Source organism: Atractosteus spatula, unplaced genomic scaffold (assembly GCF_055471065.1).
Source record: "Atractosteus spatula isolate fAtrSpa1 unplaced genomic scaffold, fAtrSpa1.hap1 Scaffold_2, whole genome shotgun sequence".
Classification (NCBI taxonomy): Eukaryota; Metazoa; Chordata; class Actinopteri; order Semionotiformes; family Lepisosteidae; genus Atractosteus; species Atractosteus spatula.
This window is the reverse complement of record NW_028296763.1, coordinates 738,764-760,659: the sequence shown is the minus strand read 5'-3', so window position 1 is coordinate 760,659 and position 21,896 is coordinate 738,764. Positions and strand designations below refer to the sequence as shown.

Sequence of the window (21,896 nt, the reverse complement as noted above, 5' to 3'; positions counted from 1 at the left end):
CCGGGCTCCGGGGGAGAGTCGGCCTGCGCCACTGTGCGCCAGCGGAACGCCCGCGCGTCAGTCCGCGCCTTTAGGGGCATCGCTTCTCGGCCTTTTGGCCAAGATCCAGAAAGTACGTGGCTTGACCGCGGCTTGACGGACTGCTCAAAAGGACGAGAAGGGCGGCGGCGGAGCGACAGAGGGCTTGCGGAGAGACGACCTGCAAAGAAGGAGACGGTACCGGTAGAGGAGGAGTCCAGCTGCCGAGAGGAAGAACTGCGGGGAACAGCACTGAGCCACCACTGGAATCGCTCTGGGTTGAGCCCAGGGGGTGAAGGTGGGGCTCCCAGATGACTTCAGGAGCTGGTAGGAGGACGTCGGGGATGGCGGCCGGACCTTCTTTGTCCCACAAGGGGCAAATGAAGTATATGGTGCGTTTTGTGTGTTTTATGTTCAGTCAGAGTGTAAAGAGGTAGCCTGCAGGAGGTGCGGGAAGCTTGGCCACCTAGCTAAGGATTGCAATAGCGCCCTAGTGTGTAATCTTTGCAGGGCTACAGGGCATGTATTCAAAGACTGTAAAAAGAGCCAGAAGCTTTGCGGACATTGTCAGGGAAAAAAACTTACCTGCCAAGGATACAGGGACGTCTGGCGGCGGCCCATGGCATCCCGGGGGATCGAAGAACCTGCGAGAGGAGAAAAGAATTGCACCAGCAGAGGTGGCACCTGGACTTCCGGAAAGGAACAGCTGGGTTGAGGAAAGAGCCGACCCTGATGAGTGGTCGACAGTGGGGTCTCGGAGAAAGCAGGGGGAGGTGCAGGGAAAGGTCTGGGGAGGAGAGGGTACCTTTTGAGACAGACTAATTGATACAATGCTCTGTTGTCCTCCGATGAGGAGGGACCCAGTGCAACTATGGGGAAAGGGTTAGAGGAATCCGTTTCCTCGAGTAAGGAGAATGAAGGTGAGGATGGTTTGAATGACAAGGAGAGCGAATGCGAGAGTGCTTGTGGTTCAGGAGAGGATGTGGGGGGGGCAGCTGGGCCCAGTAAGGTGGAGACAGGGATCATAAAGCCTACTGAGCCTAGGAAGAAGAAAATAAAGAAGAGGTCTCAAAGGTCAAGCTTTTATGAATCTGCTGCGGAAGTCGCAAAACGGGTAAGAGATAGCTCAAATGATGAGTTTGATTTTCATGAGGAGAAGAGAAGCAAGGAAGGGATTTCCACGTTATTTGAGCTGGGGCCATCCCTTCAGAGCTTCGTAGAGCATGAGATCCCGGCTGTAACCCAGGAGAAGAAGAAAGAGGGGGAGAAAGAGGGGGAGGAGTTAGGCAAAAAGCAGGAGGGGGCAGGAGAGGGGGTAGGTAAAGGAAAGAGGGAGAAGGAGAGGTCGGAAGAATCTTCCGGCCAGATAGTTGAGGAAACAAGCCTGGAGACGCATTCTCCAGGGATTTTATCAATCCCTTCCTTTATGATCACAAGCCCAGTCAGCTCTGTTGGGGGTTTAACTCCAGAGCCCTTTGCAAGTATAGAAGGGAATAGCGATTTAGATAATTTACTTAGTCCTAATGGATAGTTTATCCATCTGTACTATTAACGTGAGGGGACTTAGGAAGTACAGCAAAAGAGTTGCAGTTTTTGATTTTTTGAAGGGCTTGAGGGCAGATTTTTATTTCTTACAGGAAGTCCACGTCAAGGGTGAGGGGGACAGTAAACGTCTCTCGAAGATGTGGGGGGAGAAGGTCTCAAGATGGAGCTCTGGTGGAGTTCATTCGGCTGGACTAGGAACTCTCATTGGGAATGAAGGTTTTAATTTGATTAATTCCTTTGTTATCCCAGGCAGAGTGTTAGTGGTTGATGGACAAATAGGGAGGGAGAATTTGAGATTAATCATCGTGTATGCTCCTGCACAAAGAGGGCTAAGGAAGGATTTTTTCACAGTACTGGAGCCTTAAATGACTAATAAGATCATTTTGGGTGGTGATTTGAACGTGGACCTTTCTTGTACTAAGTTGGTGGGGACAAAGAAAATTTGTTCTTTGTTTTCCAATTCTGATCTAGTAGACAGTGTCAAGTAGGATAGTGGAGAGGATAAAAAACCGACTTGGAGTAACAGTCAAGGTGTGGATAAAAGGCTTGATTATGTTTTCCTATCAAGAAGCTTGGAAGTCATTTCATCTACAATTATTCCAGTCTGGTTTTCTGACCATGATCTGGTTAAGGTTGTTTTTAAGGGTGATAAGGTCCTTTTTGGTTCTGGTTTTTGGAAACTGAATATTAAGATTTTAATAGAGGATGATTACAAACGTTTGATTACCTCTTGTTGGAAAAAGTGGGAGGTGAGAAGGGTCCTATATGATAATAGTATAGATTGGTGGGAGGATGTTAAAAGATGTATAAAGAGGGAAACAATTAGGTACTGCAGGCGTAGGAAGAAGAAAGAGAGGGAAGGAATTTCTAACTTACAACGCAAACTGGAAGATATGTACAAAAAGAGGAGTAGTGGGATGGGAACAGACAGGGAGGAAATTCGCAAACTTAAGTGCGAGTTAAAAACTTTATATATGGAGAAAGCCAGAAGTTTTCTTTTTAGGTTAAAGAACTTTTCCTTTGATTGTAGCGAAGGAAATCCGTCTTGCCTTTTTAAAATGGTCTGGAAGGACCAAAAAAAGATGGCATTTGAGGGTATTCAGATGAAGGACGGCAGTGTTACTATGGATGCTAGGGAGATGGTGGAGGAAGCCACTAAATTCTACAAAGATCTCAGAAGGGAGTAGGATGAAATTAGAAGAGAATTTGACTCTTGAGGAAGTTGAGGTAGCACTTCATAGCTTAGGTAGGAAGAAAGTTCCCGGACTAGATGGACTCTCGGTTGAATTTTATGAAACCTTCTGGCCCCTAATTAAGAACGCGTTGTGGGTGGATTACAAAGGTATACTGGGTGGGGAAGATCTAGGACCAACAATGAAGACCGGTGTGTTGTCTCTGTTACATAAAAAGGGGGATAAGAGCTGCTTAGGGAATTGGAGACCTATTCAACTGTTGACAACAGATAAGATCTTAGCTAAAATGCTCTGTTTAAGATTGTGAGGTTTTAGCTGAAATTATTGAAAACGATCAGACGTGTGGTGTAAAGGGTAGGTCTTTGCTATGGAATTTACATCTAATAAGAGATACAATTATTTGGGTAGAGGACAGACACTTACCCCTGATTTTAGTAAGCCTTGATCAAGAGAAGGCTTTTGACCGGGTAAGCCATGAGTTTTTATGGAAAGTCCTGGAAAGGTTCGGGTTTGGAGAGAAATTTATTGGCTGGCTGCGACAGCTGTATTCCTATGTTGGTACCCGTGTCAATATCAATGGCTTCTTAGGGGAATTTATTGACATAAGGAAGGGGGTAAGACAAGGATGTCCGCTGTCCCCGCTATTATACGTAATCTATTTGGAACCTATGTTAGAGCTGATTCGTACGCATAAAGAAAAACGGTATAGTAATCCCAGGCAGTAGGGGCCAGCAGGAGAAGCTTGCTGCTTATGCGGGGGACGTAGTTCTGATGCTGAATTCAGAGATGGGACTTTTGAGAGCGATCGAGGCTTGTAACTTTTTGGGGCAGGCAACAGGGGCCAAGATTAACAACACCAAAAGTAAGATTAAATATTTCGGTATTTGGAAGACCCGGAAAGAAACAATTGGTGGACTGAGTTTAGTGCCCGGGCCAATTAAGATATTGGGGGTGAATTTTGCCATATGTGGGTCGGCGCGTTTGAACTGGAACGAGAAAATCAGTTTTTTAAAGATTAAACTGGGTCATTGGAAAGATGTACAATTGTCTTACTCAAGTAAGATAATGGTGGTAAAATCAGACGGCTTATCGGCTCTAGTGTTTTTAGCATATGTTTTTCCGTTACCTTCATCATTTAGGAAAGAGGTTATAAGATCTGTGTTTACCTTCATCTGGAGCAATAAGTATGAGTATATTTGAAGGGTGGACATGTACAGGAAAATAGAGGAGGGAGGGATGTACCCAACATCCCCCTTAAATTAGATGTCATCTTTGTTTCCTGTTTGTGTTAGGCTTTAAAAGTGGACGTGATGCACAAGAGTCAATACTTTGTCAGGCTATGGTTTAGTTGGACTATGCCACAACTAAGACCGATAAGTAACTCAGGTCCCAAAGCAGATGTAACCCCTTGGTATTATAAACATGCAGGGAAGAGGTTGAAAAATCACCCAGAGGGGAAAAATGAGACCATATGTGAACAGTAAAAGGCCCTTTATAACATGGTGAATGAGCAATCAGGTATTGCCTTAATAGGGAAGAAGAAGGAGCATTGGCTAAGGGTCCAGCCAAAAGAACTGGACGGTAGTTACAAAGACCTGAATTGGTTGTGTGTGTGGAATCGCCTCCCGGTAAGGGAGGTGATGTTTACACAAACTTACTAAAACCAAGCATTGTCCATATTCAGATTGTGAGGAAACTGAAACAATAAAACATGTGTTCTGGGAATGCGCAACAGCGAAACGCATATGGGATAAATGTCAACAATTCTTGATGAGTATACAGCCAGGTTTTTTGTTAACCAGTGAGAATGTCATATCAGCGTGGAAGGGTACAGAACAAAAAGGAACAGCAGACTGGGTGTTATGTATTATAATACCCAGACTGGGTAATTAGTATTATTAAACATTTTTTGTGGTCTGCAAGATGTACCCAAGTCAAGGACGATATGAGAAAGATATCAAGATATATATTTTTGAAGTTGTAATGAATTAAAAGCTCGGATTAAAAGAGACCTTTTAAGATGGAAGTTCCACGCAGCGAAAGATAAATGGAAGGGTTTGATTTCTTTATTTTCTGACTTGGATGTACACTGATTGTTTTTTCTGGTATTTCATGTATTGATTCCCCTATTTGAATTTGTTTTGTATTTTCATAATAAACAAAAAAATCTGCTCTTATCAGTTTAATATCTGATAAGTCCCCCATCGGGGGACCACATATTAAACGGATTTTTGGAACAGGGAGCTGGATCAGGAGCTTGCTCCGTCCTCTCCACGAATCGGCCCGGTATTGCAGCGCCTCCGAGAACGGTGCACTACCTTCTCTCAGTGGTGAAAAGACAGACGTAACTAGCAAGCAAGCAAGCAAGCGAGGTGGACTGGAGCTCCTTCTCCGGTCTCGTCTCTCGTCCGTCTGTGTCTCTCTCTCACCCTCTCCGTCTCCGTTCCCGTGCTCCCTCTGTGCACTTTCCCGTGTCTCGACTTTCTCGGCAAGCAGGCCGGCCCCCTTTTCAGCTCCCATGCGTTTTCCCTCCAAAAAACTTTTTTCATCTTTTTTCCAGGGCGGCAGGCATGGCTTGTGTGTGTGTGTGTGTGTGTGTGTGTGTGTGTGTGTGTGTGTGTGTGTGTGTGTGTGTGTGTGTGTGTGTCCGTCCTTGCAGGCGGGCCCCTTTCGACAGACGGGCGTTTTCCCTCCAAAAAACTTCGTATATACACCCTTTCTTTTTTTTCAGCAGGCATGCATGTGTGTGTGTGCGCGTGTCCCCGTCCCTCCCGAGAGAGAGAGCTGCCCCTTGCCTCTGCCCGCAGGTGCTGGCGGTCCGCTTTCGCTTGCAGCTGGTTCGGCACAGCTGCTGCCGGTGGGAGGGGCCTAAGCTAAGGAGGCTGGGCGTCTGGCGCCCCCGGCGGCTGCAGTCGTTGTCGGGACTCTGAAAGCCAACACGAATTACGAAGGAGGGTATTCACACCCCCCAGCTCCGTTTTCCTTGGGTTCGAGCCAGGGGTACCTATACTACCGTGATCAACCCCTTTTTTGTCGCCATTGCTATGAAATCGGGCATCTAGAGAAGGACTGTAAGGCAACAGAATGCACAAGATGCCACGAAAGAGGGGATATGAAAAAAAAGTGCCGTCTCAAACTATGCTCTTTGTGTGGGGCTAAAGACCATGGGTACAAGCAGTGCCTATGGAGAGGCCTAACCTATGTTGCAGCAAAAAAAGGACTCCTGGAGGACGCTGTCGAGGTAGAGGACAAGGAGGTGGAAGAGGAACCTGTATGGAGTGGGGAACGCATACAGTCCAAGGAGAGGAGGAAGAGACACGGGAAGAACTTACCTGCTGAAGGCGAAGGCGGCGGAGGAAGGCCTGGGGACCCGGGAAAGCAATGGCGGGGCGGGAGCAGCAGACGTCCACCCGGCAGAGCACCTGGAGGAGCCGGCCCAGAGTCCTAAAGAAACAGAGTCGGTAAATGAACAGGAGGTGGATGACATCGAGGCAGGTAAAGAAAAGGCTAACTCTAAAAGGCACCGAGGGGACAATGACGAACAAGTTTCGTCTGAGGGCAAGAGGCCCAAAATAAGAACAGGAGCTGGGGCGACAGAAGGAAGTGAGGACAGCCAAGAAGAAGGAGAAGGCAGTCAGGAGGACCCGGAACCTCACCAGGAAGAACAAGAAGATTCGGAGGACATGGAGGGGTCCTTACCACCGGGGCAGCCGGTGCGGGCAACTGGGTCTTGTAACCAGTTCTCCGTAGTGGCTGGTCTGAGAGAGGACGACAGTCCATGTGCCTTGTGGCTACCTGATACGCCGGGCCGGGTAGAAGGAATGGAGATGGAGGTAGGAGAGGTCAACGAGAGCGGGTATCTGGTAGCGACGGGGGTAGACCGCGTCTTGGGGTCGATCAGCCCCTCGACGGGGCCTTCGGAGGATGGAATGGACAGTGAGTTCCAACGACCCATCATGACCCTCACTGTCGCAACCATCAATGTAAGAGGACTGAAAAACAGGGAAAAAAGAATAGCCGTCTTTGAAGAGATAAAGGCACGGCGTTATGACATCTGTGTATTGCAGGAAGTACATTTAGCTGGATACAAGGACACAGAACAATTCCGGAAAGAGTGGAGTAGCGGAAGATCTTGGTGGAGCGCAGGAGGAGTCCACTCCACCGGAATAGGTATACTCAGCGGCACCAGAGAATTCACGCCTCAGGACGTCAGATCAATAGTCCCTAGAAGATTACTGGTAGTAGATGGGCGGTGGAGGGATTTGCCCTTGTGAGTCATCGGAGTGTATGCCCCTGCAGACAGGAGGATGCAAAGCAATTTCTTGAAAGATCTGGAACCTACACTCTTTACAAATAGAGGCGTGGTGTTAGCTGGAGATTTTAACACTGACTTGACAGACACACAAGGTGGAGGGACTAGAGCACTAGGAAAGATTATAAACGGGTTCAAACTTAAAGACTTAAATCACTACACTTGGGATAACAACAGCGGAATACGGAGGCATCTGGATTACATCTTCCATAATCTATGCCTGGAGATAAGGGACAAAGCAATAGCGCCCTTGTGGTTTTCAGATCATGCCTTGTCGTCTGTGACCTTCAAAGCTGGGAAAGTGGGCTTCCAGACGAGGTACTGAAGGCTAAACCGGATGGTATTAGAGGATAAAGAATATCAGGCCAGTATCATCCGCTTGCTTGGACACCTCGCAGGGAAGCGGGGTAGGTTTGCGACAGCAACGGAGTGGTGGGAGACCTGTAAGCGAACAGTTGCCAAGATCACCAAGAATTACTGCACAGCACGACGACAGAGCGAGAGGGAAGAACTGACTAGCCTCCAAAGGGAGCTAGAAAGGCTTTATGCGGAAGCTAACCAGGGGCGTGGCCTTAATGTGGAAGCTGTTACCAGGGTGAAAGCCTTGCTCCAGGCTAAATGGCTACGAAGAGCCAAGAATATCTGTTTCGGCTAAGGGGCACCCAGATGGAAGGAGAAGAACGGTGCTCATCCCAGTTCTTTAACTCAGTTAGAACACAGCAAGAGGAAACCAGCATGGAGAAGCTGGTGAGCGAAAACAGGGAGGTGGCAGAAAATACTGCTGGAATGCTGGAGTGTGCCGCGAATTATTACGGAGCTCTTTTCGCAGAGAAACAGGTGGACGGGGAAGTGCGGAGCAGGCTGATGGCGAGAGTGCAAAACAAGATCCAGGAAGACACTGGTTTGACTTCCCCTATAACATCTGGGGAATAAGAGGCGTAAAGGTACTGCCCCCGGTGTGGATGGATTGCCCACTGACTTCTATGATGTTTTTTGGGAACAGCTGGAACCCTTTCTACTACAGGTTTTTACCGAAATCTTAGAGATCAGGGAGATGGGACCTTCCATGAAGACCGGGATCCTGGCCTTGATATATAAAAAGAAAGGCGAAAAGTCTGTGCTGGACAACTGGAGGCCCATCCAGTTGTTATGCACGGACTATAAGATCCTCGCAAGGGTCTTGGTGAGGAGGCTAAGAGACATCATGCCACACTTGGTAAGTGAAGACCAGACCTGTGCAGTGGCCGGAAGGAAGATCTCCTGGAATCTACAGTTCGTGAGAGACGTGGTGGAGTGGGTGGATGACAGAAAGCTCCCATTGATGCTAGTTAATCTCGACCAAAATAAGGCGTTTGATAGAGTCCATCATGCAGCCTTATGGGAGATACTAGCAAAGATGGGAGCGAGTACGAAGTTTATCGAGTGGATAAGAACGCTGTACAGGTCAGTGGAAACAAGAGTGCGCATCAATGGTGCGGTAAGCGGAGGAATCCCCGTCTCTTGTGGTGTGCGACAAGGGTGCCCCCTGTCCCCTCTGCTTTATATTTTGTATTTAGAGCCCTTCTTGGACCAGATCCGGGAAGATCAGGGAGTGAGAGGCGTTACGGTGCCAGGAAGTAAGGGAAGACAGGTGAAGGCTGTCTTGTACACAGATGACATCACCCTGTTCTTGAGCTCAGAAGAGAGTCTGCACCGAGTACTGAGTATAGCTCAGGAATTCGAAGCCGGCACGGGGGCAAGACTGAACAAAAGTAAGAGCACGATCAAGTACTGGGGTACCTGGAGCGACAGAAAGGACAAGATCAGAGGGCTCTCAGTGGTGCAGTCCCCAGTCAAGATCCTTGGTGTCCTGTTCCACACCGAGGGTGCTGCTCGGCTAAACTGGGAGGAGAAAATAAAGGTGAATACAAAACTGGGATTGTGGCAACAAAGATAGTTGTCCCATCTTGGGAAGGTCCCGATTCTGAAGGTCGAGGTAATGCCACTGCTTTTCCACCTGGCAGTGGTTTACCCTATGCCGGCCAGATTACGGAGGGAACTATTACGTGCGGTCTTTGCTTTCATATGGGGGCAAAAATACGAATACATCAGGCGCACGGATATGTACAGGCCAGTGGAGGAAGGAGGAAGAGGGGTCCCAGACTTACCTTTGAAGATCGATTGTGCCTTCGTCTCCAGCCTCTGTGAAGTCCTGCATGGCAACCCAGCACATCCCTGCAAATTTTTCGTCCATCTGTGGTTCGCCCCTGTAATGAAACCTGGTACAGTGGACAAATACCACGCCAAAAGCAGAACGACTACCTTGGCACTATCGGCACGCTGTACATTGGCTGAGAGACCACCAGGCAGTGAAGGCAGGCTTAACTTCTCTCAGCCACCGGGCAATGTACAAGAAGTTGAGGAAAGAACAGTGCAGCAGTGGTGGGAGTGTACCACGGAACCTGGACACGCATACAACCCAAACCCTTGGATAACAGGATGTGTGACTTCAACTGGTTGTGCATATGGGGTAGATTGGCAGTCAGAGAGGTTCTGAATAAACACGGCTTATCCAGACAGAATGAATGTCCCCGTTTGCAGTGTTCCAGAGAGGAAACAGTTAAACGTTTTTTGGGAGTGTGACTTTACACAACGGGTGTGGAGGGAGTGCACAGGGTGGGCGCCATCTTTTTTTTCCCCCAACGGAAAGGTTAAGCTACGAGATGGCGATAAAAGGTTTGATTGGGGTAAAGAAGTGGAATGAGAGGTTCTTGGTGTGGTTGTTGATTAGTATAGTGATGTGTATGTGTGGCAAGACAGAAAATTTGGTGAAACATGGAGTGCAAGGACCAGTGAATGCTGTGGTATGGAGAGTGAGACATGATATATGAAATTGGGTTGAAGTGGGATATAAGAAGTGGGGATTTTCTGCGGCAAAAGAAAGATGGAAGGATTTGTTTGTGTTAGGAATTTCAAGTAGGCCGTTGACAGGAGATCAAAGAGCAGGGCCCCCGCCCGGGACTGGCGGGCAGGCAGGCGAGCAAGCAGGCAGGCAAGAGAGGGGGAGAGCGGTCCAGGCGGCCGGCAGCCGCGTGCGGACTGGGCTCCAGAGGCGTCGGCCTGCGCCGCTGCGCGCCAGCCAGACACCCGCGCCCCCGCCCAAGGCCGGCGTCGGGCATCGCTTCTCGGCCTTTGGCTGCGATCTTAGTACGTGGCTTGACCGCGGCTGAGGGAACTCCAAAAGACCGAGGAGGAGAACGCCGGAAGGGATACTACCCGGAGAGGACTGCGCTGTTGGATTTCTTGGATTCTGGACCTTGGACTTCGCCTGACTGCGTTTTGGATTGCGGTTTTTGGATTGGACGTTTTGGACCCTTGAAGACCCCGGTTTAGGTGAGAAGGCTGCTTCGGCAGCCGAAAAGGCTGTGTAACGATGGCTGCGGACCCTGGGGCAGCGAGGAAGGCGGAGGAGGGTCCCAACCTTCGGAAGATCATCCGTTTTCTTTGGAAGGCGGACGGGGAAATGCCGGGGAGGGACGCCTTCGAAGACGAGGTAGTATTTGGCGTATTGCGGTTAGAAGCCACAGAACTTAAATGTTTGCAGGGGAATCAGGCACAGCGGTTTATGGATCTTTCCCTTGTGACTGAGAAGGGGCGCCATCATGCTACAGAGCAGGTAATAACAGCTCTAAAAGGTGGCAGGTTGGAAAATTATAAATGTGTGGGGTTGCAGAGCGACAGCGAGAGGATGGTGATCCTTCATATGTTCATTCCTTTCATCCCGGATTGTGATGTCACCACCTTTCTCCGTCGCTATGTGGAAGGTCCTGGAGCCGCCGAAGCTCATTATTGATCGGCGCAAGGTCTGGACAGGGAAGAGGCAATACCGCGTCGAGCTGCGGAGGGACGACAGGTTCTCGGACGGATTTGCCCATCCGCCTGCCACCTTTGCAATTGGATCAGGTAGGGGGTACCTTTACTATGGAAATCAGCCTGTGTTTTGTCGCAAGTGTCGGGAGTATGGGCACCGGGAGGCTGAGTGGCAGGTGACTGAATGCAGGAAGTGCAACAAACTGGGTCATGAGACACGGCATTGTCCAGTTAAGGAATGCTCGCTGTGCGGCGTCACTGGACATCTGTACCGTGACTGCCGTCGTAGGAACGCTGACTTTATTACGGATTTTTATGAAGGTGTCGGTCTGGCAGTAGGGGAGAGCAGGTCAGAGGACAACGGAGATGATGGCCAGCCCGAAGCCAGAGGAGCCCCTGGAAGAGGCGTGGAGGAGAGCGAGTGGCAGACGGTGGTGAGACCGAGACGGAAGGGGAAAGGGAAGGTGAGAAAGCAAGAGACTGAGGAAGATCCACTGGAAGGACCATCACGGGTAGTTGGAAGAACCAAGGGGAGCTAGGCAGATATTGTGAAGGAGGGGCCTGCTCTGGTGAAAGTTGGAAAATCTGCAGCACCAGGGCCGATGGAAGAGGAGGGGGCGACGTATCATGCACCCGTGGTGAAGACGAAATCAAGGAAGCGGGTGAAGGCTGGCAAGGGGCAGACGGAGTCAGAGGATAAGAAGAAGAAGTCCGGGGGTGACCATCAGGAGGCGCTGTTGGACCAGGAGGTGGTGGTGGACCAGGAGGAGATGGAAGAGGAGGCAGGACCTGAGCTAGTTCAGGGTGACCAAGAGCTAGAAGGCAGTGCAGATACCCTCCCCCCGGGGCAGGGAGACGGAGTTACATCTTGGAATTCTTACTCGGTTCTGCAAATTGCTGTGGAAGATGGGAGTCCGATGGCGACCTGTCAGCCCAGCACGCCTGGCCTTGTCCTTGACACTGGTCTTGGCCCCGACCCAGGGCCTGACTTGGACCCCGGCCCCGTCCCTGATCCCAGTCTTGTTCCCGACCCTGACCCCCACATGGAGATGGGCGTGAGCCCGGTCCCACCAGTCACCCTTATGGGGGACTCAGACAGCGAAAGCTTGGGAAGTACAACGGGGTAGAGCGACTGTCTAGCTCTAGCCCTGGTGACAGTATGGAGAGTGACAGCCCCCCGGAGCCGCTATGACCTTCACAGTAGCCACGGCTAATGTGAGGGGATTGCGGAATCAGGTGAAGAGGGTCGGGGTCTTCCGAGACCCGTCCCAAAGGCGTTTTGACATCTGTTTTGTGCAAGAGGCCCATCTTAAGGACCACAAGGACGTGAAGCTTTACCAGAAGGAGTGGACGCAGGGGCCCTCGTGGTGGAGCGTTGGGGGGGGTGAACTCCTCCGGTGTGGGCATCGTGTGCGGTTCCCCAGAGTTCTCCGCTCAGGTGGTCAGCTCAGTGGTCCCCGGACGCCTGCTGGTGGTTGACGGGACCCGGACAGGAATTAAGACCAGACTGCTCGCAGTGTATGTCCCGGCAAACAGACGGCAGCAGGGTGCCTTCCTGAGAGATCTGGAGCCCCTGCTGTACACGAACAGGGAGCTGATCATTGGCGGGGACTTCAACATTGACCTGGGGGACGCACACAGCGAGGGCGTCCACTTGCTTCAGTCCATGATTGCGGGTTTCGGCCTGAGGGATGGGTTTCGCGGCGTCGCACACCACACTTGGGACAATGGAAGGGGAACCTTCAGGCGCTTGGATTACGTTTTCACCACAGCGAACTGGGCAACCCTAAGCAGGCAAGTGACCCCCACCTGGTTTTCGGACGACCACGTGCTTATGGTCTCCTTCGGTGTTGAGGACCCCCGCTTCCATGCAGGCTACTGGAAGCTTAACAGGCAAGTCCTGCAGGAGGCGAGATACCGGAGGAAGATCGCTACAGTGCTAAGTGAGAGGAGGAAGTCCTTCAGCTCGGCAGTGCACTGGTGGGAGTCTTGCAAGCGCACCATCTCGGTAGTAACTAAGAAGTCCTGTAAGATCCGCCGAAGACTGGATGAACGCCAGTGCACTAAGCTCCAGGAAGAGCTGGAAGCACTGTACGCACAACTGAACCAGGGGGGCGCCTTCAACGGCGAGCGGGTCGCTCAGATCAGGAGCCTGCTTAGGGGTAAGTGGCTGCAGTGGGCCGAAGACTTTCTTTTCAGATTACGGGGAGTCTGGAGGGAAAGTGACGAAAGTTGCTAGTCCTAGTTCTTCGGCGCCGTGAGGAGGCTGCAAGAGCACAGCCTCTTTGAAGGCGTCCGGAGGGCAGACGGGTCTGTAGCCACTGACATACCCGGGATGTTAGAGTGTGCCACAGAGTACTACAACACCTTGTTTAGCGAAAAGGAGACCGACCCCAGCATCAGGAATAGGATCTTGGGCGGGGTGGAGAAGACGGTAGACGACCCCGCTGCATTGGGCGGGGCAGTGTCAGGTGCAGAAATCAGATCTGCCTTGCTGGGCATGAGGAAGGGCACTGTCCCTGGCATCGACGGTCTACCGACGGAATTCTACCTCGCCTTTTGGGACCAACTGGAGCCGTTCCTGGTGCAGGTGTTCAACAAGGCGTTGGACCATGATGGACTTGGGCTTACTATGAAGATCGGCATCATCTCCCTGATCCACAAGGGAGGAGACAAGGCAGACCTGGGCAACTGGCGGCCGATTCAGCTCCTGTGCACCGATTACAAGCTTTTGGCCAGGGTGCTGGGCGGCCGCCTGAGAGCGGTGATGCTGGCCTTGGTGAGGGCTGATCAGACGTGTGGCGTGGCGTGTGGCCATGATGAACCCTTTGACCGGGTTCATCATGGAATTCTGTGGGCACTCCTGAAGAGGAAGGGTCTGCCGGACAGGTTTGTCGGCTGGATCCAGACCCTGTACGACGGCGTGACATCCCGGGTATGTGTCAACGGAGCATTAGGTGAGCGTATTCCAGTGCGGTGTGGTGTGCGACAGGGCTGTCCTCTCTCGCCCCTGTTGTATGTGATTTTTATTGAGCTCCTCCTGGACCAGCTGAGGAGAGACCCGGAGGTGGATGGGATTCCAGTGCCAGGTGGCGAAGATCGCCGCATATGCAGATGATGTCACGCTCTTTCTGAGCTCCGAGAGTGGCTTGGGGAGAGCTCTCAGCATCGTGGAGGATTTCTCCAAGGGCACCGGCGCTCGACTGAACAGAGCGAAAAGCCTAGCGAAGATGTTTGGGACCTGGCCGAGTGAACCGAGGGACTTTGGCGGTTTGACACCGACGGCTGGGTTGGTAAAGATCTTGGGGGTCAGCTTTCACACCGTGGACCCCGTGAGTCTCAAGTGGGAGGCCAGGTTCCGGAAGACCAACCGGAAGCTAGGCCTTTGGCAAAAAAGATCACTAACTTGGATTGGGAAAGCGCTGGTGCTAAAGACGGAGATCCTGCCTCTGCTACTCCACCTGGTGGTAGTGTACCCCCTATCTATCAGGCGGAGGAAAGATCTGGTAAGGTCCATTTTCAGCTTCGTCTGGGGACACACACACGAGAGGATCAAGAGGGTCGACATGTACAGGCCCTTGGCCGAAGGGGGCAGAGCGATCCTCGATTTCCCGGCGAAGCTGGATTGTGCCTTTGTGGCAAGCTTATGTACGGTCCTGCACGAGAACCCACCCCATCTGTGCAGCCGGTTTGTGAGCCTTTAGCTCGCAGCAAGCTTGGGCACCTGACTGTTTGGACCAACACGACCCCTAAAGCCGAGAAGCTGCCGCTGCACTACCGCCACGCAGTGCGGTGGCTGCGGGCACACCCGGAGGTGAAGGAGGGGCTGTGCTCCTTGAATCACAGACTGAGCTATAAGATAGTGAAGATGGCGGAGAGACCAGCGATTCCGGGTGTGTCCAGCACCGTCTGGCAGCAGGTCCAGCCGAAAGGTTTGGACAACAAACTCAAAGACCTGAACTGGCTCGGTGTATGGGGTCGAATGGCAGTCAGGACAGTGATGCATGCGCATGGGCTATCGAAACAGCGCCTGTGCCCGCGACACGGCTGAGAAGGGGAAGAAACTGAGTCACGTCTTCCTGGAGTGTGGCTTTGCCCAGAAAGTATGGAGCTCCTGCGGGACCCTTTTCGCTCAGGTAAGGCCCGATTCCCGTTACGAGAACAGTCATCATGAAGGGACTACTCGGCGTGCGAGCCTGGAACCGGAAGTTGCTCCTGTGGCTTCCGATCAGCTTGGCCAAGGCCTTCTTGTGGGACGCCCGGACTGACCTTATTAAACATGGAGTGGAGAAGCCGGCTTCAGGGATTGTGAGAAGAGTGAAGGAGGAAGTAGCCAGAAGAGTGCACTGGGACATTCTGAAATGGGGCTTTGATGCCGCAAAAGAGCGGTGGAAGGAGCTGATCACGGGAAGTTAGAGGGATGTTTGTGTAGGGTGGTAGTGACTGGGTAGTTGTGGGTGTTGTGTGCCGTTTTTTAAACCAAAAAAAAATCTGTTCTTATCAGTTTAATATCCGATACGTCCCCCATCAGGGGACCACATATTAAACGGATTTTTGGAACAGGGAGCTGGATCAGGAGCCTGTTCCGTCCTCTCCACGCATCGGCCCGGTATTGCAGCGCCTCCGGGAACGGTGCACTACCTTCTCTCAGCAGTGAAAAGACAGACGTAGCTAGCTAGCAAACAAGCAAGCAAGGTGGACTGGAGCTCCTTCTTTTCTGGTCTCATCTCTCGTCCATCTGTGTGTCTCTGTGTCTCTCCTCCTTTTTCCTGGGAGGCAGGCCTGGCTCGTGTGTGTGTGTCCCCGTCCTTGCAGGCAGGCCCCTTTCAACAGCCAGGCATTTTCCCTCCAAAAAACTTGGTATATTTTCTTTCTTTTTTTTCCTGGCAGGCGTGTGTGCGTGCGTGTGCGTGCGCGTGCGTGCGCGTGCGTGTGCGTGCGTGTGCGTGCGTGTGCGTGCGCGTGCGTGCGCGTGCGTGTGCGTGCGTGTGCGTGCGTGTGCGTGCGTGCGCGTGCGTGTGGAGTCCAGAGGAGTCGGCCTGCGCCACTGTGTGCCAACGGAACGCCCGCGTGTTGGTCTGCGCCTTTAGGTGCATCGCTTCTCGGCCTTTTGGCCAAGATCCTGAGAGTACGTGGCTTGACCGCGGCTCGACAGCTTGCCTGGGGTCGTGAAAGGCGTGGAGGGAGAGTCGGTGGAAGACTACAGGAGAAGACTTTTGCAACATTGAAGAAGGCACTACTGAGGAGTCATATTTCTGGACATCGGAGGGAGCAGCGGCAGGAAGAAGAGCAGAGCCACCACTGGAATCACCCTGGGTTGAGCCCAGGGGGTGAAGGTGGGGCTCCCCGATGACGACGAGGGGTGAGATGCCTTCTATTGCGGCGGCCATGCGCCCGATGTCCCTTGAGGGACAAATGAGGGACACTGTGCGCTTTGTTCTTAAAAATCGAGACGAGAGAGGGGAGTGGATGATTCGAGGAAGGTTTGAGAAGGAAATTGTGGACAGGGTTTTGGGAGTTAAGAAGATTGATGTTTTGGCTATTCAGGATTTCCTGGGGAAGTGCATTTTTGATCTGACAGTTACGTCAGGGGAAGAATGTACTAGAGTCTGGTGCAGGGCGCAATTAATGAAGGAGCGGGAGCCATTGTGCCATTTCTACGTGGAACCTTTGTTTGTGCGAGAATTACGACCGTTGGTAGTCCACATGTTCAACCCTCATGTGCCGGAAGCGGAAATTGTCACCTTTTTATAAAGGTACATGGATATTCATGGGGAGGGACAGAAGATTATAGATGAAGAAGGCTATTGGACTTGCAAGCGTCGGTATATGGTGCATTTCCGTGCATGCTACGTGGAGGTGGGCGGCCTTATGAGCCCCCCGGCTAATTTTAACATTGGGCCAAATAGAGGCTATGTGCTTTACCCCGGGCACCTGAGAACTTGTCGCAGGTGTGGACAACTAGGGCATATCTCTGTAGACTGCACTACTGAGATGTGCAGAAGATGTGGGAGAGCAGGGCATGTGGCAGCAGGTTGCAGGAATCCCTTAGTCTGCAATCTGTGTGGAGAACAAGGCCACACCTACAGAATGTGTCCTAAGAAGGCTAGGAGTTTTGCTTCTGTTGTTTCTGAAAGGGAATTTACGAGTGCAGTTTCTGCGACATCAGTAGTCAAGGAAGGCAAGACAGGAATAGGAGACAATACTCACCGGGAGGATCCTCGGAAGGCGACTGACCAAGATCCTGGGGAGGGCCCATCTACACGGAGGGAAGCGCGAGAACAGCAGGCCCCGGACAGAAGATTGAGCCACGAACATCAAGAACTTTTTTCAGTTCCTTTGCCTTCTGTTGGAGCTGTTGCGGATTCGGAAGAGGAGGGACCTTCGACATCCGGATGGACGACCGTGGAAAAAAAGGAAACAAAAGAAAGGGGAGGCATACACCAGGAGAGGACAGTCCCGGGAATGAGGAGAAGAGGTCTAAGGAAACCTTCTCAACATCAGGGGAGGAAGGACTGTTATCATCAGATATGGAGCATGAAGATCCTAAAACATTGAATGTAGAGGAGGTGGAGTCCGGCTCAGAAGAGGCACCAGATGGAGAGAAGGGCCAGAGGAGGGAAGAGGAAGAGTCTGAGGGGATTATGGGAACCGAGTTCAGTCAAGAGATGGAAGACTTGCACACAGGGGTGGCTGTGATTCAGGAAGGAGTTTTAGAGAGGGATGAAGCAGCAGAACCCAATCCTCCACAAGAGGTAGAAGGGAAACCGCCGGATCCATCTTTAGAGGATCATGAAGGTGTACCACCCCAGAAAGAAAGTCAGGCAGAGCCTGAGGGACCCAGTGATCAGGACGAGAGTGGGACTCTACCGCTTAGTGGTGTTCCTGGAGAAAGTGAGGTCTCCCCTCTCGGCCTGGCCTTTTCGCTTTTCGGCCTTTTGGCTAAGATCAAGTTCAAGTGGCATGCCCGCAGTTCTTGTCTTTCCAAAGGCCTAGAAGGCGATCGAAGATCCTGAAGAGTGCTTGAGCTGGTATCGCTCTAGGTTGAGCCTAGGGGGTTAAGGCCAAGCAGCAGCTGAGCTGGGTGGGATCCGGCAGCAACATTCTCTCTCTCTGCTCTCTCCTCTCCTCTCCCCTCCCCCTTTCTCTTGCTCCGCCTCCTTGGCCTCTTGGCTGGGAGTAGGTATACGTGGCCTGCCCGCAGTGCCTGCTTTCTTCCTCGAGACTCGGAAGCGCTATCCGCTCCCTCTCTCTCTCGCTCTCTCTCTCTCTCTCTCCCCCTCTCTGCCTCCTTGGCCTCTTGGCTGGGAGTAGGTACACGTGGCCTGCCCGCGGTGCCCGCTTTCTTCCTTGAGACTCGGAAGCGCTATCCGCTCCCTCTCTCTCTCGCTCTCTCTCTGCCTCCTTGGCCTCTTGGCTGGGAGCAGGTGCACGTGGCCTGCCCGCGGTGCTTGCTTTCTTCCTCGAGACCCGGAAGCACTTTCCGCTCTCCTCTCCCCTCTCTCTCTACTCCTGCGCCTGCACCTAGCCAGGCTCTGCCCGCAAGGACAAAGGCCAGGGCTCCCTCGCTGCTTCTTTAGCTCCCTTTGCTCTCCCGCTTTCCCTCCTTTTTTCCCTCTTCTCTCCCTCAGAGATGGCAGACAAGAGGACACTGATCCGGTTCCACTGGACGAAGAAGACCGAGACGATGCCGACTGCGAAGACCTTCTTCATGACTTTCCTTAGAGGGATCTTGCAGTTGGTGGCCGGAGACCTCTACTGCCTCCAGGACAACAAGGCAGAGAGGTACATGGAGGCCTACATGGCCACGGACGCCTCATACGAAAAGGCAACGAGACTGATCAGGGAAAAAGGTAAGCACCCCGGTTTCTCTGATTTCAGGCCGGAGCCTATGAGGAAGACAAACCAGAGGACCATCACGGTTTGCACATACAACCCCTACGTACCTACGGAACGGATAACAGCGTACCTAGGGAGGTATGTAACCGTGGTGGGAAAACCAACTGAGGTCAGGGACGAAGGCGTCTGGTACGGCAAACGCCAGTACCGAGTCCTCCTAAAAGAGGACCCAGAGGGCGTCGACGGTTTCCAGCACCCCCCAGCTCGCTTCAACATCGGAGCCGACGGGGTACCTTTACTACCCCAGGATGCCGGATTTTTGCAGCAAGTGCAGACAGTCCGGCCACAAAGCAAACATGTGACATCGTCAGATGTCACAACTGCAACGAGGACGGGCACCTGGCAAAAACCTGCCGGGCAGCCAAAAAGTGCAATGGATGCGGCGCCGAGGGACACCTCCTTCGCCAATGCAAGGTAAGCAAACCTTCGTTTGCGCAGGTGGTGGAAGCCAGCAGGCAGAAACCGGTCTCCAAACAAAGGGAGAGGGGTGAGAACAAAGAATCCGCACCTCCCCCGCTGAGGACCGAAACTGCCGAGGCCACACCCCCAGCCGCATCGGTGCCACAAGATGGCCGCCAGGAAGAAGGACAAAATGGCCGACCGGAGGAAGAGCCCTGGATAACTCCCAGCAAAAAGGGAAAGCGAAAGCGGGAGAAGAGACCCAGGGCGGACCCACCTTCGGAAGGACAAAAGAAAAGAGTGGTAAGGGAGAACCGTTTCCTCGCCCTAGAGGAAATGGAACTTTCTTCCCTCGAGGCCCAGGAACAACCGGAGGAGGCAGCCCAGGAAATGGAAACCCTCCCCCCCGAGGCCCAGGAAATGGAACCCCCCTCCCCCGAGTCCCACGGACAACAGGAAGAGGCAGCACAGGAAGTCGGAACCCTTCTCCCCCGAGGCCCAGGAACAACAGGAAGAGGAAGCCCAGGAATTGGAGCCCCCCTCCCCCGAGGCCCAGGAGAAACCGGAGGCTCCCGAAACTCCCAGAAAAAGGGAAGAAAGGAGTCTTCCCGAAGCGGTGGCGGAGAGTATCCTCGAGGAAGACGAGGATTACTTCGAGGCCACCCTGGAGCCCGGACTGATGGTAGGGCTGGACCTGTCCAGCATGTTTACTTTTCAGTCCCCTGCGAGACCTGGAGGGAGCCCAGCATATTCCCCCCAGGACCCGAACGAGAGGAGTTACATCTAGGCTAAACAGTGCCCAGATGTAGACTCCCAGGTTTCAACTGTAAGTACAGAGAGGAGGTTTAACTTTCACTAGTTTAATCATGACTGTGAAACTAACCTTCCTTACAACTAACGTGAGAGGGCTGAGAGACCCAGTGAAAAGACGGGGAGTCTTTCATGATCTGGCCTCAAAGTCTCTCAGTTTGTTTCTTACAGGAGGTCCACCTGAAGGATGAAAGTGACAAGCTGACATTCTCCAGGGAATGGACGAAGGGAGAATCATGCTGGAGCGTAGGAGGGGTCCACTCTTCCAGAGTGGGAATCCTCCTCGGAAACCCAGAGATGGCGCTGGTCTCCTCCTTCTCGGTGGTGCAGGGCCGGATCCTGGTCGCAGACATCGACTGGAGGGGGCAGAAGTTGAGAGCAATTAACGTCTATGCTCCGACGGAACCCTCTATCCGGAAGGAAGTGTTTGCTGACCTGGCCAGCTGCTGCACCACCAACAGACAGGTGGTGCTCGGCGGGGACTTCAACGTCGACCGGGAGAAGGGGAGCGACGCTAGCTTGGCAGAGCTGGAGTCGCTCCTCAAGCAGTTCTCCCTGGTAGACGGCTTCAGACGGTGCCGCCCTAACGACGCCGGAACGACCTGGAAGAACTCCCGGGGAGTGTGCAGCCGCCTGGACTACATCTTCCTGCACACCACCTGCTCCCTGGAGTCGGCGACGGTGTCCCCGGCGTGGTATTCTGACCACGAGCGCTTGACGGTGGTGGCTAACACCAGCCTGCCGGCATTCGGTCGTGGGTACTGGAAGCTGAACCGGGAGATACTGGAGGAAGACGACTTCAGGGCACTGTTCCGGAAGGACTACGCGAGCTGGGTCGACCTGAGGGACGGCTACAGCTCCGTGGTGGAATGGTGGGAGTCGGTGAAGGACAGGACCCGAACCCTGGCGCAGACGTACTGCAGACGGAAGGCGGCCAGGGAGAGGAAGGAAGCTGCACGACTCCAGAGGCAACTCGAGGAGGAGTACAGCTCGGCTAACGGGGGAGGAGCCTTCAATTCAGCCCGGGCACGGGACCTGAAGGAGAGGCTCCGCAAACTGCACACCGAGAAAGCCAAGGCTTTCCTGGTCAAGGCACAAAGGGAGCATTATGAAAATAATGAAACCTGTTCCTCCTATTTCTTCAATCAGGTCCGAGGAGCCCAGAAAAAGAGGGTGATCCACAGCCTGAGACGGGGAGATGGAGAGGAAGTGCTGGACGAGAGTGACAAAGTAGAAGCGGCCACCGCTTTCTACATGGAGCTCTTTTCAGAAAAGCAGACGGAGGTGGAGGCAGGTGATGCTTTTCTGGAGGGGCTGAAGGCACGAGTACCGGAGGTGAGGGAGGACTTGGAGGGTCCGATCACGGCCGAGGAGCTGAAGGCGGCGCTCTTGTCCATGGAGAATGGCAAGGTGCCGGGGCCGGACGGACTCCCCAAGGAATTCTACACCTGCTTCTGGGACACCCTGGCGGCAGATCTGGTGGAAGTGGCGCAGGAGATCTTCCGCCGGGGGAAACTCGGAGACACTATGAGGGAGGGCGTCATCTCCCTGCTCTTCAAGGGAGGAGACGCCGCCGACCTCAAAAACTGGAGGCCGATCACGATGCTCTGCGTGGACGTAAAGATCCTGTCCAAGCTCCTGACTGGCAGACTGAGAACCGCCCTCCCCCACATCATCCACAGCGACCAGACGTGCGGGGTGGAGGGGCGATCCGTCAGCTGGAACCTCCATCTGACCAGAGACGCCATCGCCTGGGCCGAGGACCGGAACGTGCCCATGATGGTGGTCAGCCTGGACCAGGAGAAAGCCTTCGACAGAGTGAACCACAGCTATCTGTTCAGGGTGCTGGAACGCTTCGGTTTCAGAGAGAG

General features: G+C 52.9%; 1 non-coding gene and 1 pseudogene across 1 annotated transcript; both read left to right on the top strand.

Moving 5' to 3' along the window:
- Positions 1-4,891: 4,891 nt before the first annotated feature.
- Positions 4,892-5,076, top strand: LOC148808704 (U2 spliceosomal RNA). Its single transcript, XR_016087962.1, has one exon. It is a non-coding gene; the product is annotated as a U2 spliceosomal RNA (small nuclear RNA).
- A 10,305-nt stretch (positions 5,077-15,381) lies between these two features.
- LOC148808703 (U2 spliceosomal RNA) lies at positions 15,382-15,560 on the top strand (annotated as a pseudogene).
- Positions 15,561-21,896: the final 6,336 nt, after the last annotated feature.